This window comes from Brachyhypopomus gauderio, unplaced genomic scaffold, assembly GCF_052324685.1.
Source record: "Brachyhypopomus gauderio isolate BG-103 unplaced genomic scaffold, BGAUD_0.2 sc157, whole genome shotgun sequence".
Classification (NCBI taxonomy): domain Eukaryota; kingdom Metazoa; phylum Chordata; class Actinopteri; order Gymnotiformes; family Hypopomidae; genus Brachyhypopomus; species Brachyhypopomus gauderio.
Window position 1 is genome coordinate 187,673 of NW_027506978.1, and position 14,399 is coordinate 202,071.

The 14,399-nt window shown below is 44.8% G+C and overlaps 1 protein-coding gene and 18 non-coding genes across 19 annotated transcripts in view; 15 read left to right on the plus strand and 4 right to left on the minus strand.

Moving 5' to 3' along the window:
- The window catches only part of LOC143500564 (uncharacterized), a 198,990-nt gene that overhangs the window by 168,800 nt on the left and 15,791 nt on the right, over positions 1–14,399 (plus strand). The gene's annotated exons all lie outside the window — the stretch shown is intronic.
- On the plus strand, positions 1,128–1,200 carry trnam-cau (transfer RNA methionine (anticodon CAU)). Its single transcript has one exon. It is a non-coding gene; the product is annotated as a tRNA-Met (tRNA).
- Positions 1,784–1,865, plus strand: trnas-uga (transfer RNA serine (anticodon UGA)). The gene has a single exon. It is a non-coding gene; the product is annotated as a tRNA-Ser (tRNA).
- trnad-guc (transfer RNA aspartic acid (anticodon GUC)) lies at positions 2,270–2,341 on the minus strand. The gene has a single exon. It is a non-coding gene; the product is annotated as a tRNA-Asp (tRNA).
- Positions 3,103–3,175, plus strand: trnam-cau (transfer RNA methionine (anticodon CAU)). The gene has a single exon. It is a non-coding gene; the product is annotated as a tRNA-Met (tRNA).
- On the plus strand, positions 3,759–3,840 carry trnas-uga (transfer RNA serine (anticodon UGA)). The gene has a single exon. It is a non-coding gene; the product is annotated as a tRNA-Ser (tRNA).
- Positions 4,245–4,316, minus strand: trnad-guc (transfer RNA aspartic acid (anticodon GUC)). Its single transcript has one exon. It is a non-coding gene; the product is annotated as a tRNA-Asp (tRNA).
- Positions 5,078–5,150, plus strand: trnam-cau (transfer RNA methionine (anticodon CAU)). The gene has a single exon. It is a non-coding gene; the product is annotated as a tRNA-Met (tRNA).
- Positions 5,734–5,815, plus strand: trnas-uga (transfer RNA serine (anticodon UGA)). The gene has a single exon. It is a non-coding gene; the product is annotated as a tRNA-Ser (tRNA).
- On the minus strand, positions 6,220–6,291 carry trnad-guc (transfer RNA aspartic acid (anticodon GUC)). The gene has a single exon. It is a non-coding gene; the product is annotated as a tRNA-Asp (tRNA).
- On the plus strand, positions 7,053–7,125 carry trnam-cau (transfer RNA methionine (anticodon CAU)). The gene has a single exon. It is a non-coding gene; the product is annotated as a tRNA-Met (tRNA).
- trnas-uga (transfer RNA serine (anticodon UGA)) lies at positions 7,709–7,790 on the plus strand. The gene has a single exon. It is a non-coding gene; the product is annotated as a tRNA-Ser (tRNA).
- On the minus strand, positions 8,195–8,266 carry trnad-guc (transfer RNA aspartic acid (anticodon GUC)). Its single transcript has one exon. It is a non-coding gene; the product is annotated as a tRNA-Asp (tRNA).
- trnam-cau (transfer RNA methionine (anticodon CAU)) lies at positions 9,030–9,102 on the plus strand. The gene has a single exon. It is a non-coding gene; the product is annotated as a tRNA-Met (tRNA).
- On the plus strand, positions 9,686–9,767 carry trnas-uga (transfer RNA serine (anticodon UGA)). Its single transcript has one exon. It is a non-coding gene; the product is annotated as a tRNA-Ser (tRNA).
- On the plus strand, positions 11,007–11,079 carry trnam-cau (transfer RNA methionine (anticodon CAU)). The gene has a single exon. It is a non-coding gene; the product is annotated as a tRNA-Met (tRNA).
- Positions 11,664–11,745, plus strand: trnas-uga (transfer RNA serine (anticodon UGA)). The gene has a single exon. It is a non-coding gene; the product is annotated as a tRNA-Ser (tRNA).
- On the plus strand, positions 12,985–13,057 carry trnam-cau (transfer RNA methionine (anticodon CAU)). Its single transcript has one exon. It is a non-coding gene; the product is annotated as a tRNA-Met (tRNA).
- On the plus strand, positions 13,641–13,722 carry trnas-uga (transfer RNA serine (anticodon UGA)). Its single transcript has one exon. It is a non-coding gene; the product is annotated as a tRNA-Ser (tRNA).

Below are 14,399 nucleotides of genomic sequence, written 5' to 3' on the forward strand. Positions count from 1 at the left end.
CTAACTGATCCTGAAATAGTCCCAGGAATTGAGTTACAAATGGCTGCTTTGTCGTTACAATGTGTTGGCATGGAAATGCAGTGGGGTCTCTTGCAGCGTAGAGGATTAACTTGCCTCTCTAATGTGATTTGTGATGAGACCTTATGCCACCAGTGGGGAGAGCTTGCACTCACAGGTGCTTCATCCAAAGATCTTCATGCAACATAGCGATGTCTTGTTTCAGGTAAAAGAAAAAGTGCCACATTCTTTCATGGCTGGTCACTGGTTGCTCCGCCTTGCGCTAAAAGAGGGTCTCCCCGTCTGGGAATCGAACCCCGGTCTTCCGCGTGACAGGCGGAGATACTATCCACTATACTAACGAGGACACGTGCTGTGTCTTGCAGTGATGCTGAGTCAGGTGACGTGCACTTGTCCCCTTGATTTTAAAGTACTCTGAATCATTGTGCCTGCAAGGAGGTGGTAAAAAGAACACATTGTGGTGATATTGACTCACTGTTGCCATTCCTCTTTTACCATCGTCAGTTTGTGGACTTATGATAGGAAAAACTCAAAGAATCTTGGTGACCTACAGGTTTGATTCATCTGCCTTCCTAGTTAAGTCATGCAAACCATTTGCTGCAAAATTGGCTTTAGCTACATTGGCAATTCATTTTGTCTTTGTATTCCAGTGCATTGTACCGAACTGCAATAGCCATCTTAGATCAACTGAGATTTTGCATTTCTCTCTTTCCCACATGCAAGTTCTGAATTTCTTGGCACACATTACTGCTTTGCATCTACTAAAAGCACTCCAGAGAAAGCTTCACTTCATACCTTCATGAGGTAGGTGTCGTTTGTACTTGTATTTTGGTGGTATTTTTGTTTTTTTTTTTGTTTGTGTGCATTGTTTGTCTACTCTTGGAACATCCTGTGATTGGTTAGGGTAGGATTAGAGTTTAATTACGTTGGCCTCAGATTCTGGTTAATTCCAGGCTTCTTGTGCTAACCTTGTTGTTTGTTAGCTGTTGTTGGCAGTAATTATTTGCTGCAGGTGCACTTGCCGCCATGCTCCAAGGAGTGAATTGGGGGCGGATACATTTTTTCTCCAGCTTTGTTAGTTCTTCCTCAGCCTCGCTTCTTCTTTCCTAGCCTCGTTAGCGCAGTAGGTAGCGCGTCAGTCTCATAATCTGAAGGTCGTGAGTTCGACCCTCACACGGGGCAGCAGAAGCTTTTTGAAAAGATTGACGAGCCCCCAAAAGATGCTCAAACGCTCTTTCCTTATTCACTCGCATGCTGAGCACACCCCCTACCTGAAAATAGTATTGGCACATGACTCTTACAGGTCATCCCTAGTTGATTCAAGCTGTGCTTTTTCTTTTGTAAATTCGCGTGTGCACAGCAAGTTGTGTTGCATCCAATTCAATTCTCTCCACTGACCGTTCAGTCAATACCTTGATGGCGTCTGTATTGACACCTCTACTGAGACATCAAGCTGCCTCTTTGGAGCATGTTTGCTCCCAGATCAAACTGCAGTGTCGTGGTGCCAACACAGAATAATGGACCACGTCGGACACTTTTCACTTTTGATTCTTTTTGATTCACTTTTGATGACACGCTTTTGAATACCTGATCACTTGGAATTGGTACCAGCTTGAAGTTAATAGTGAGTAGACTTATGGAGATTCATTTATTTGAATTTTCTTCTCAAGCCATTTGCAACTCAGAAGCAATGACACTTGTGCACTCATCATTGAGCTTGAGGAAGTCCAAGGAATTGATCTCTATGTTACTCTCGCTCCGCCGAGCTGCGATGGCCGAGAGGTTAAGGCGTTGGACTTGAAATCCAATGGGGTTTCCCCGCGCAGGTTCGACTCCTGCTTGCAGCGTGAGTGTCTTGTTGGGCGTGTGGAAAGAGAGAGTGTGCTCTCTTCCTGCTAGCCAGTTTTAAATATGCTTCTCATGCCATTTGCAACTTTGTGCTGCCAAACTTTAGCAGTCCTAACTGATCCTGAAATAGTCCCAGGAATTGAGTTACAAATGGCTGCTTCGTCGTTACAATGTGTTGGCATGGAAATGCAGTGGGGTCTCTTGCAGCGTAGAGGATTAACTTGCCTCTCTAATGTGATTTGTGATGAGACCTTATGCCACCAGTGGGGAGAGCTCGCACTCACAGGTGCTTCATCCAAAGATCTTCATGCAACATAGCGATGTCTTGTTTCAGGTAAAAGAAAAAGTGCCACATTCTTTCATGGCCGGTCACTGGTTGCTCCGCCTTGCGCTAAAAGAGGGTCTCCCCGTCGGGGAATCGAACCCCGGTCTTCCGCGTGACAGGCGGAGATACTATCCACTATACTAACGAGGACACGTGCTGTGTCTCGCAGTGATGCTGAGTCAGGTGACGTGCACTTGTCCCCTTGATTTTAAAGTACTCTGAATCATTGTGCCTGCAAGGAGGTGGTAAAAAGAACACATTGTGGTGATATTGACTCACTGTTGCCACTCCTCTTTTACCATCGTCAGTTTGTGGACTTATGATAGGAAAAACTCAAAGAATCTTGGTGACCTACAGGTTTGATTCATCTGCCTTCCTAGTTAAGTCATGCGAACCATTTGCTGCAAAATTGGCTTTAGCTACATTGGCAATTCATTTTGTCTTCGTATTCCAGTGCATTGTACCGAACTGCAATATCCATCTTAGATCAACTGAGATTTTGCATTTCTCTCTTTCCCACATGCAAGTTCTGAATTTCTTGGCACACATTACTGCTTTGCATCTACTAAAAGCACTCCAGAGAAAGCTTCACTTCATACCTTCATGAGGTAGCTGTCGTTTGTACTTGTATTTTGGTGGTATTTTTGTTTTTTTTTGTTTGTGTGCGTTGTTTGTCTACTCTTGGAACATCCTGTGATTGGTTAGGGTAGGATTAGAGTTTAATTACGTTGGCCTCAGATTCTGGTTAATTCCAGGCTTCTTGTGCTAAGCTTGTTGTTTGTTAGCTGTTGTTGGCAGTAATTAGTTGCTGCAGGTGCACTTGCCGCCATGCTCCAAGGAGTGAATTGGGGGCGGATACATTTTTTCTCCAGCTTTGTTAGTTCTTCCTCAGCCTCGCTTCTTCTTTCCTAGCCTCGTTAGCGCAGTAGGTAGCGCGTCAGTCTCATAATCTGAAGGTCGTGAGTTTGACCCTCACACGGGGCAGCAGAAGCTTTTTGAAAAGATTGACGAGCCCCCAAAAGATGCTCAAACGCTCTTTCCTTATTCACTCGCATGCTGAGCACACCCCCTACCTGAAAATAGTATTGGCACATGACTCTTACAGGTCATCCCTAGTTGATTCAAGCTGTGCTTTTTCTTTTGTAAATTCGCGTGTGCACAGCAAGTTGTGTTGCATCCAATTCAATTCTCTCCACTGACCGTTCAGTCAATACCTTGATGGCGTCTGTATTGACACCTCTACTGAGACATCAAGCTGCCTCTTTGGAGCATGTTTGCTCCCAGATCAAACTGCAGTGTCGTGGTGCCAACACAGAATAATGGACCACGTCGGACACTTTTCACTTTTGATTCTTTTTGATTCACTTTTGATGACACGCTTTTGAATACCTGATCACTTGGAATTGGTACCAGCTTGAAGTTAATAGTGAGTAGACTTATGGAGATTCATTTATTTGAATTTTCTTCTCAAGCCATTTGCAACTCAGAAGCAATGACACTTGTGCACTCATCATTGAGCTTGAGGAAGTCCAAGGAATTGATCTCTATGTTACTCTCGCTCCGCCGAGCTGCGATGGCCGAGAGGTTAAGGCGTTGGACTTGAAATCCAATGGGGTTTCCCCGCGCAGGTTCGACTCCTGCTTGCAGCGTGAGTGTCTTGTTGGGCGTGTGGAAAGAGAGAGTGTGCTCTCTTCCTGCTAGCCAGTTTTAAATATGCTTCTCATGCCATTTGCAACTTTGTGCTGCCAAACTTTAGCAGTCCTAACTGATCCTGAAATAGTCCCAGGAATTGAGTTACAAATGGCTGCTTCGTCGTTACAATGTGTTGGCATGGAAATGCAGTGGGGTCTCTTGCAGCGTAGAGGATTAACTTGCCTCTCTAATGTGATTTGTGATGAGACCTTATGCCACCAGTGGGGAGAGCTCGCACTCACAGGTGCTTCATCCAAAGATCTTCATGCAACATAGCGATGTCTTGTTTCAGGTAAAAGAAAAAGTGCCACATTCTTTCATGGCCGGTCACTGGTTGCTCCGCCTTGCGCTAAAAGAGGGTCTCCCCGTCGGGGAATCGAACCCCGGTCTTCCGCGTGACAGGCGGAGATACTATCCACTATACTAACGAGGACACGTGCTGTGTCTCGCAGTGATGCTGAGTCAGGTGACGTGCACTTGTCCCCTTGATTTTAAAGTACTCTGAATCATTGTGCCTGCAAGGAGGTGGTAAAAAGAACACATTGTGGTGATATTGACTCACTGTTGCCACTCCTCTTTTACCATCGTCAGTTTGTGGACTTATGATAGGAAAAACTCAAAGAATCTTGGTGACCTACAGGTTTGATTCATCTGCCTTCCTAGTTAAGTCATGCGAACCATTTGCTGCAAAATTGGCTTTAGCTACATTGGCAATTCATTTTGTCTTCGTATTCCAGTGCATTGTACCGAACTGCAATATCCATCTTAGATCAACTGAGATTTTGCATTTCTCTCTTTCCCACATGCAAGTTCTGAATTTCTTGGCACACATTACTGCTTTGCATCTACTAAAAGCACTCCAGAGAAAGCTTCACTTCATACCTTCATGAGGTAGCTGTCGTTTGTACTTGTATTTTGGTGGTATTTTTGTTTTTTTTTGTTTGTGTGCGTTGTTTGTCTACTCTTGGAACATCCTGTGATTGGTTAGGGTAGGATTAGAGTTTAATTACGTTGGCCTCAGATTCTGGTTAATTCCAGGCTTCTTGTGCTAAGCTTGTTGTTTGTTAGCTGTTGTTGGCAGTAATTAGTTGCTGCAGGTGCACTTGCCGCCATGCTCCAAGGAGTGAATTGGGGGCGGATACATTTTTTCTCCAGCTTTGTTAGTTCTTCCTCAGCCTCGCTTCTTCTTTCCTAGCCTCGTTAGCGCAGTAGGTAGCGCGTCAGTCTCATAATCTGAAGGTCGTGAGTTCGACCCTCACACGGGGCAGCAGAAGCTTTTTGAAAAGATTGACGAGCCCCCAAAAGATGCTCAAACGCTCTTTCCTTATTCACTCGCATGCTGAGCACACCCCCTACCTGAAAATAGTATTGGCACATGACTCTTACAGGTCATCCCTAGTTGATTCAAGCTGTGCTTTTTCTTTTGTAAATTCGCGTGTGCACAGCAAGTTGTGTTGCATCCAATTCAATTCTCTCCACTGACCGTTCAGTCAATACCTTGATGGCGTCTGTATTGACACCTCTACTGAGACATCAAGCTGCCTCTTTGGAGCATGTTTGCTCCCAGATCAAACTGCAGTGTCGTGGTGCCAACACAGAATAATGGACCACGTCGGACACTTTTCACTTTTGATTCTTTTTGATTCACTTTTGATGACACGCTTTTGAATACCTGATCACTTGGAATTGGTACCAGCTTGAAGTTAATAGTGAGTAGACTTATGGAGATTCATTTATTTGAATTTTCTTCTCAAGCCATTTGCAACTCAGAAGCAATGACACTTGTGCACTCATCATTGAGCTTGAGGAAGTCCAAGGAATTGATCTCTATGTTACTCTCGCTCCGCCGAGCTGCGATGGCCGAGAGGTTAAGGCGTTGGACTTGAAATCCAATGGGGTTTCCCCGCGCAGGTTCGACTCCTGCTTGCAGCGTGAGTGTCTTGTTGGGCGTGTGGAAAGAGAGAGTGTGCTCTCTTCCTGCTAGCCAGTTTTAAATATGCTTCTCATGCCATTTGCAACTTTGTGCTGCCAAACTTTAGCAGTCCTAACTGATCCTGAAATAGTCCCAGGAATTGAGTTACAAATGGCTGCTTCGTCGTTACAATGTGTTGGCATGGAAATGCAGTGGGGTCTCTTGCAGCGTAGAGGATTAACTTGCCTCTCTAATGTGATTTGTGATGAGACCTTATGCCACCAGTGGGGAGAGCTCGCACTCACAGGTGCTTCATCCAAAGATCTTCATGCAACATAGCGATGTCTTGTTTCAGGTAAAAGAAAAAGTGCCACATTCTTTCATGGCCGGTCACTGGTTGCTCCGCCTTGCGCTAAAAGAGGGTCTCCCCGTCGGGGAATCGAACCCCGGTCTTCCGCGTGACAGGCGGAGATACTATCCACTATACTAACGAGGACACGTGCTGTGTCTCGCAGTGATGCTGAGTCAGGTGACGTGCACTTGTCCCCTTGATTTTAAAGTACTCTGAATCATTGTGCCTGCAAGGAGGTGGTAAAAAGAACACATTGTGGTGATATTGACTCACTGTTGCCACTCCTCTTTTACCATCGTCAGTTTGTGGACTTATGATAGGAAAAACTCAAAGAATCTTGGTGACCTACAGGTTTGATTCATCTGCCTTCCTAGTTAAGTCATGCGAACCATTTGCTGCAAAATTGGCTTTAGCTACATTGGCAATTCATTTTGTCTTCGTATTCCAGTGCATTGTACCGAACTGCAATATCCATCTTAGATCAACTGAGATTTTGCATTTCTCTCTTTCCCACATGCAAGTTCTGAATTTCTTGGCACACATTACTGCTTTGCATCTACTAAAAGCACTCCAGAGAAAGCTTCACTTCATACCTTCATGAGGTAGCTGTCGTTTGTACTTGTATTTTGGTGGTATTTTTGTTTTTTTTTGTTTGTGTGCGTTGTTTGTCTACTCTTGGAACATCCTGTGATTGGTTAGGGTAGGATTAGAGTTTAATTACGTTGGCCTCAGATTCTGGTTAATTCCAGGCTTCTTGTGCTAAGCTTGTTGTTTGTTAGCTGTTGTTGGCAGTAATTAGTTGCTGCAGGTGCACTTGCCGCCATGCTCCAAGGAGTGAATTGGGGGCGGATACATTTTTTCTCCAGCTTTGTTAGTTCTTCCTCAGCCTCGCTTCTTCTTTCCTAGCCTCGTTAGCGCAGTAGGTAGCGCGTCAGTCTCATAATCTGAAGGTCGTGAGTTCGACCCTCACATGGGGCAGCAGAAGCTTTTTGAAAAGATTGACGAGCCCCCAAAAGATGCTCAAACGCTCTTTCCTTATTCACTCGCATGCTGAGCACACCCCCTACCTGAAAATAGTATTGGCACATGACTCTTACAGGTCATCCCTAGTTGATTCAAGCTGTGCTTTTTCTTTTGTAAATTCGCGTGTACACAGCAAGTTGTGTTGCATCCAATTCAATTCTCTCCACTGACCGTTCAGTCAATACCTTGATGGCGTCTGTATTGACACCTCTACTGAGACATCAAGCTGCCTCTTTGGAGCATGTTCGCTCCCAGATCAAACTGCAGTGTCGTGGTGCCAACACAGAATAATGGACCACGTCGGACACTTTTCACTTTTGATTCTTTTTGATTCACTTTTGATGACACGCTTTTGAATACCTGATCACCTGGAATTGGTACCAGCTTGAAGTTAATAGTGAGTAGACTTATGGAGATTCATTTATTTGAATTTTCTTCTCAAGCCATTTGCAACTCAGAAGCAATGACACTTGTGCACTCATCATTGAGCTTGAGGAAGTCCAAGGAATTGATCTCTATGTTACTCTCGCTCCGCCGAGCTGCGATGGCCGAGAGGTTAAGGCGTTGGACTTGAAATCCAATGGGGTTTCCCCGCGCAGGTTCGACTCCTGCTTGCAGCGTGAGTGTCTTGTTGGGCGTGTGGAAAGAGAGAGTGTGCTCTCTTCCTGCTAGCCAGTTTTAAATATGCTTCTCATGCCATTTGCAACTTTGTGCTGCCAAACTTTAGCAGTCCTAACTGATCCTGAAATAGTCCCAGGAATTGAGTTACAAATGGCTGCTTCGTCGTTACAATGTGTTGGCATGGAAATGCAGTGGGGTCTCTTGCAGCTTAGAGGATTAACTTGCCTCTCTAATGTGATTTGTGATGAGACCTTATGCCACCAGTGGGGAGAGCTTGCACTCACAGGTGCTTCATCCAAAGATCTTCATGCAACATAGTGATGTCTTGTTTCAGGTAAAAGAAAAAGTGCCACATTCTTTCATGGCCGGTCACTGGTTGCTCCGCCTTGCGCTAAAAGAGGGTCTCCCCGTCGGGGAATCGAACCCCGGTCTTCCGCGTGACAGGCGGAGATACTATCCACTATACTAACGAGGACACGTGCTGTGTCTCGCAGTGATGCTGAGTCAGGTGACGTGCACTTGTCCCCTTGATTTTAAAGTACTCTGAATCATTGTGCCTGCAAGGAGGTGGTAAAAAGAACACATTGTGGTGATATTGACTCACTGTTGCCACTCCTCTTTTACCATCGTCAGTTTGTGGACTTATGATAGGAAAAACTCAAAGAATCTTGGTGACCTACAAGTTTGATTCATCTGCCTTCCTAGTTAAGTCATGCAAACCATTTGCTGCAAAATTGGCTTTAGCTACATTGGCAATTCATTTTGTCTTCGTATTCCAGTGCATTGTACCGAACTGCAATATCCATCTTAGATCAACTGAGATTTTGCATTTCTCTCTTTCCCACATGCAAGTTCTGAATTTCTTGGCACACATTACTGCTTTGCATCTACTAAAAGCACTCCAGAGAAAGCTTCACTTCATACCTTCATGAGGTAGGTGTCGTTTGTACTTGTATTTTGGTGGTATTTTTGTTTTTTTTTTTGTTTGTGTGCGTTGTTTGTCTACTCTTGGAACATCCTGTGATTGGTTAGGGTAGGATTAGAGTTTAATTACGTTGGCCTCAGATTCTGGTTAATTCCAGGCTTCTTGTGCTAACCTTGTTGTTTGTTAGCTGTTGTTGGCAGTAATTAGTTGCTGCAGGTGCACTTGCCGCCATGCTCCAAGGAGTGAATTGGGGGCGGATACATTTTTTCTCCAGCTTTGTTAGTTCTTCCTCAGCCTCGCTTCTTCTTTCCTAGCCTCGTTAGCGCAGTAGGTAGCGCGTCAGTCTCATAATCTGAAGGTCGTGAGTTCGACCCTCACACGGGGCAGCAAAAGCTTTTTGAAAAGATTGACGAGCCCCCAAAAGATGCTCAAACGCTCTTTCCTTATTCACTCGCATGCTGAGCACACCCCCTACCTGAAAATAGTATTGGCACATGACTCTTACAGGTCATCCCTAGTTGATTCAAGCTGTGCTTTTTCTTTTGTAAATTCGCGTGTACACAGCAAGTTGTGTTGCATCCAATTCAATTCTCTCCACTGACCGTTCAGTCAATACCTTGATGGCGTCTGTATTGACACCTCTACTGAGACATCAAGCTGCCTCTTTGGAGCATGTTCGCTCCCAGATCAAATTGCAGTGTCGTGGTGCCAACACAGAATAATGGACCACGTCGGACACTTTTCACTTTTGATTCTTTTTGATTCACTTTTGATGACACGCTTTTGAATACCTGATCACCTGGAATTGGTACCAGCTTGAAGTTAATAGTGAGTAGACTTATGGAGATTCATTTATTTGAATTTTCTACTCAAGCCATTTGCAACTCAGAAGCAATGACACTTGTGCACTCATCATTGAGCTTGAGGAAGTCCAAGGAATTGATCTCTATGTTACTCTCGCTCCTCCGAACTGCGATGGCCTAGAGGTTAAGGCGTTGGACTTGAAATCCAATGGGGTTTCCCCGCGCAGGTTCGACTCCTGCTTGCAGCGTGAGTGTCTTGTTGGGAGTGTGGAAAGAGAGAGTGTGCTCTCTTCCTGCTAGCCAGTTTTAAATATGCTTCTCATGCCATTTGCAACTTTGTGCTGCCAAACTTTAGCAGTCCTAACTGATCCTGAAATAGTCCCAGGAATTGAGTTACAAATGGCTGCTTTGTCGTTACAATGTGTTGGCATGGAAATGCAGTGGGGTCTCTTGCAGCGTAGAGGATTAACTTGCCTCTCTAATGTGATTTGTGATGAGACCTTATGCCACCAGTGGGGAGAGCTTGCACTCACAGGTGCTTCATCCAAAGATCTTCATGCAACATAGCGATGTCTTGTTTCAGGTAAAAGAAAAAGTGCCACATTCTTTCATGGCTGGTCACTGGTTGCTCCGCCTTGCGCTAAAAGAGGGTCTCCCCGTCTGGGAATCGAACCCCGGTCTTCCGCGTGACAGGCGGAGATACTATCCACTATACTAACGAGGACACGTGCTGTGTCTTGCAGTGATGCTGAGTCAGGTGACGTGCACTTGTCCCCTTGATTTTAAAGTACTCTGAATCATTGTGCCTGCAAGGAGGTGGTAAAAAGAACACATTGTGGTGATATTGACTCACTGTTGCCATTCCTCTTTTACCATCGTCAGTTTGTGGACTTATGATAGGAAAAACTCAAAGAATCTTGGTGACCTACAGGTTTGATTCATCTGCCTTCCTAGTTAAGTCATGCAAACCATTTGCTGCAAAATTGGCTTTAGCTACATTGGCAATTCATTTTGTCTTTGTATTCCAGTGCATTGTACCGAACTGCAATATCCATCTTAGATCAACTGAGATTTTGCATTTCTCTCTTTCCCACATGCAAGTTCTGAATTTCTTGGCACACATTACTGCTTTGCATCTACTAAAAGCACTCCAGAGAAAGCTTCACTTCATACCTTCATGAGGTAGGTGTCGTTTGTACTTGTATTTTGGTGGTATTTTTTTTTTTTTTTTTGTTTGTGTGCGTTGTTTGTCTACTCTTGGAACATCCTGTGATTGGTTAGGGTAGGATTAGAGTTTAATTACGTTGGCCTCAGATTCTGGTTAATTCCAGGCTTCTTGTGCTAACCTTGTTGTTTGTTAGCTGTTGTTGGCAGTAATTAGTTGCTGCAGGTGCACTTGCCGCCATGCTCCAAGGAGTGAATTGGGGGCGGATACATTTTTTCTCCAGCTTTGTTAGTTCTTCCTCAGCCTCGCTTCTTCTTTCCTAGCCTCGTTAGCGCAGTAGGTAGCGCGTCAGTCTCATAATCTGAAGGTCGTGAGTTCGACCCTCACACGGGGCAGCAGAAGCTTTTTGAAAAGATTGACGAGCCCCCAAAAGATGCTCAAACGCTCTTTCCTTATTCACTCGCATGCTGAGCACACCCCCTACCCTGAAAATAGTATTGGCACATGACTCTTACAGGTCATCCCTAGTTGATTCAAGCTGTGCTTTTTCTTTTGTAAATTCGCGTGTGCACAGCAAGTTGTGTTGCATCCAATTCAATTCTCTCCACTGACCGTTCAGTCAATACCTTGATGGCGTCTGTATTGACACCTCTACTGAGACATCAAGCTGCCTCTTTGGAGCATGTTTGCTCCCAGATCAAACTGCAGTGTCGTGGAGCCAACACAGAATAATGGACCACGTCGGACACTTTTCACTTTTGATTCTTTTTGATTCACTTTTGATGACACGCTTTTGAATACCTGATCACCTGGAATTGGTACCAGCTTGAAGTTAATAGTGAGTAGACTTATGGAGATTCATTTATTTGAATTTTCTTCTCAAGCCATTTGCAACTCAGAAGCAATGACACTTGTGCACTCATCATTGAGCTTGAGGAAGTCCAAGGAATTGATCTCTATGTTACTCTCGCTCCGCCGAGCTGCGATGGCCGAGAGGTTAAGGCGTTGGACTTGAAATCCAATGGGGTTTCCCCGCGCAGGTTCGACTCCTGCTTGCAGCGTGAGTGTCTTGTTGGGCGTGTGGAAAGAGAGAGTGTGCTCTCTTCCTGCTAGCCAGTTTTAAATATGCTTCTCATGCCATTTGCAACTTTGTGCTGCCAAACTTTAGCAGTCCTAACTGATCCTGAAATAGTCCCAGGAATTGAGTTACAAATGGCTGCTTCGTCGTTACAATGTGTTGGCATGGAAATGCAGTGGGGTCTCTTGCAGCTTAGAGGATTAACTTGCCTCTCTAATGTGATTTGTGATGAGACCTTATGCCACCAGTGGGGAGAGCTTGCACTCACAGGTGCTTCATCCAAAGATTTTCATGCAACATAGCGATGTCTTGTTTCAGGTAAAAGAAAAAGTGCCACATTCTTTCATGGCCGGTCACTGGTTGCTCCGCCTTGCGCTAAAAGAGGGTCTCCTCGTCGGGGAATCGAACCCCGGTCTTCCACGTAACAGGCGGAGATACTATCCACTATACTAACGAGGACACGTGCTGTGTCTCGCAGTGATGCTGAGTCAGGTGACGTGCACTTGTCCCCTTGATTTTAAAGTACTCTGAATCATTGTGCCTGCAAGGAGGTGGTAAAAAGAACACATTGTGGTGATATTGACTCACTGTTGCCACTCCTCTTTTACCATCGTCAGTTTGTGGACTTATGATTGGAAAAACTCAAAGAATCTTGGTGACCTACAGGTTTGATTCATCTGCCTTCCTAGTTAAGTCATGCAAACCATTTGCTGCAAAATTGGCTTTAGCTACATTGGCAATTCATTTTGTCTTCGTATTCCAGTGCATTGTAGCGAACTGCAATATCCATCTTAGATCAACTGAGATTTTGCATTTCTCTCTTTCCCACATGCAAGTTCTGAATTTCTTGGCACACATTACTGCTTTGCATCTACTAAAAGCACTCCAGAGAAAGCTTCACTTCATACCTTCATGAGGTAGGTGTCGTTTGTACTTGTATTTTGGTGGTATTTTTGTTTTTTTTTTTGTTTGTGTGCGTTGTTTGTCTACTCTTGGAACATCCTGTGATTGGTTAGGGTAGGATTAGAGTTTAATTACGTTGGCCTCAGATTCTGGTTAATTCCAGGCTTCTTGTGCTAACCTTGTTGTTTGTTAGCTGTTGTTGGCAGTAATTAGTTGCTGCAGGTGCACTTGCCGCCATGCTCCAAGGAGTGAATTGGGGGCGGATACATTTTTTCTCCAGCTTTGTTAGTTCTTCCTCAGCCTCGCTTCTTCTTTCCTAGCCTCGTTAGCGCAGTAGGTAGCGCGTCAGTCTCATAATCTGAAGGTCGTGAGTTCGACCCTCACACGGGGCAGCAGAAGCTTTTTGAAAAGATTGACGAGCCCCCAAAAGATGCTCAAACGCTCTTTCCTTATTCACTCGCATGCTGAGCACACCCCCTACCTGAAAATAGTATTGGCACATGACTCTTACAGGTCATCCCTAGTTGATTCAAGCTGTGCTTTTTCTTTTGTAAATTCGCGTGTGCACAGCAAGTTGTGTTGCATCCAATTCAATTCTCTCCACTGACCGTTCAGTCAATACCTTGATGGCGTCTGTATTGACACCTCTACTGAGACATCAAGCTGCCTCTTTGGAGCATGTTTGCTCCCAGATCAAACTGCAGTGTCGTGGAGCCAACACAGAATAATGGACCACGTCGGACACTTTTCACTTTTGATTCTTTTTGATTCACTTTTGATGACACGCTTTTGAATACCTGATCACCTGGAATTGGTACCAGCTTGAAGTTAATAGTGAGTAGACTTATGGAGATTCATTTATTTGAATTTTCTACTCAAGCCATTTGCAACTCAGAAGCAATGACACTTGTGCACTCATCATTGAGCTTGAGGAAGTCCAAGGAATTGATCTCTATGTTACTCTCGCTCCTCCGAACTGCGATGGCCTAGAGGTTAAGGCGTTGGACTTGAAATCCAATGGGGTTTCCCCGCGCAGGTTCGACTCCTGCTTGCAGCGTGAGTGTCTTGTTGGGAGTGTGGAAAGAGAGAGTGTGCTCTCTTCCTGCTAGCCAGTTTTAAATATGCTTCTCATGCCATTTGCAACTTTGTGCTGCCAAACTTTAGCAGTCCTAACTGATCCTGAAATAGTCCCAGGAATTGAGTTACAAATGGCTGCTTTGTCGTTACAATGTGTTGGCATGGAAATGCAGTGGGGTCTCTTGCAGCGTAGAGGATTAACTTGCCTCTCTAATGTGATTTGTGATGAGACCTTATGCCACCAGTGGGGAGAGCTTGCACTCACAGGTGCTTCATCCAAAGAGCTTCATGCAACATAGCGATGTCTTGTTTCAGGTAAAAGAAAAAGTGCCACATTCTTTCATGGCTGGTCACTGGTTGCTCCGCCTTGCGCTAAAAGAGGGTCTCCCCGTCTGGGAATCGAACCCCGGTCTTCCGCGTGACAGGCGGAGATACTATCCACTATACTAACGAGGACACGTGCTGTGTCTTGCAGTGATGCTGAGTCAGGTGACGTGCACTTGTCCCCTTGATTTTAAAGTACTCTGAATCATTGTGCCTGCAAGGAGGTGGTAAAAAGAACACATTGTGGTGATATTGACTCACTGTTGCCATTCCTCTTTTACCATCGTCAGTTTGTGGACTTATGATAGGAAAAACTCAAAGAATCTTGGTGAC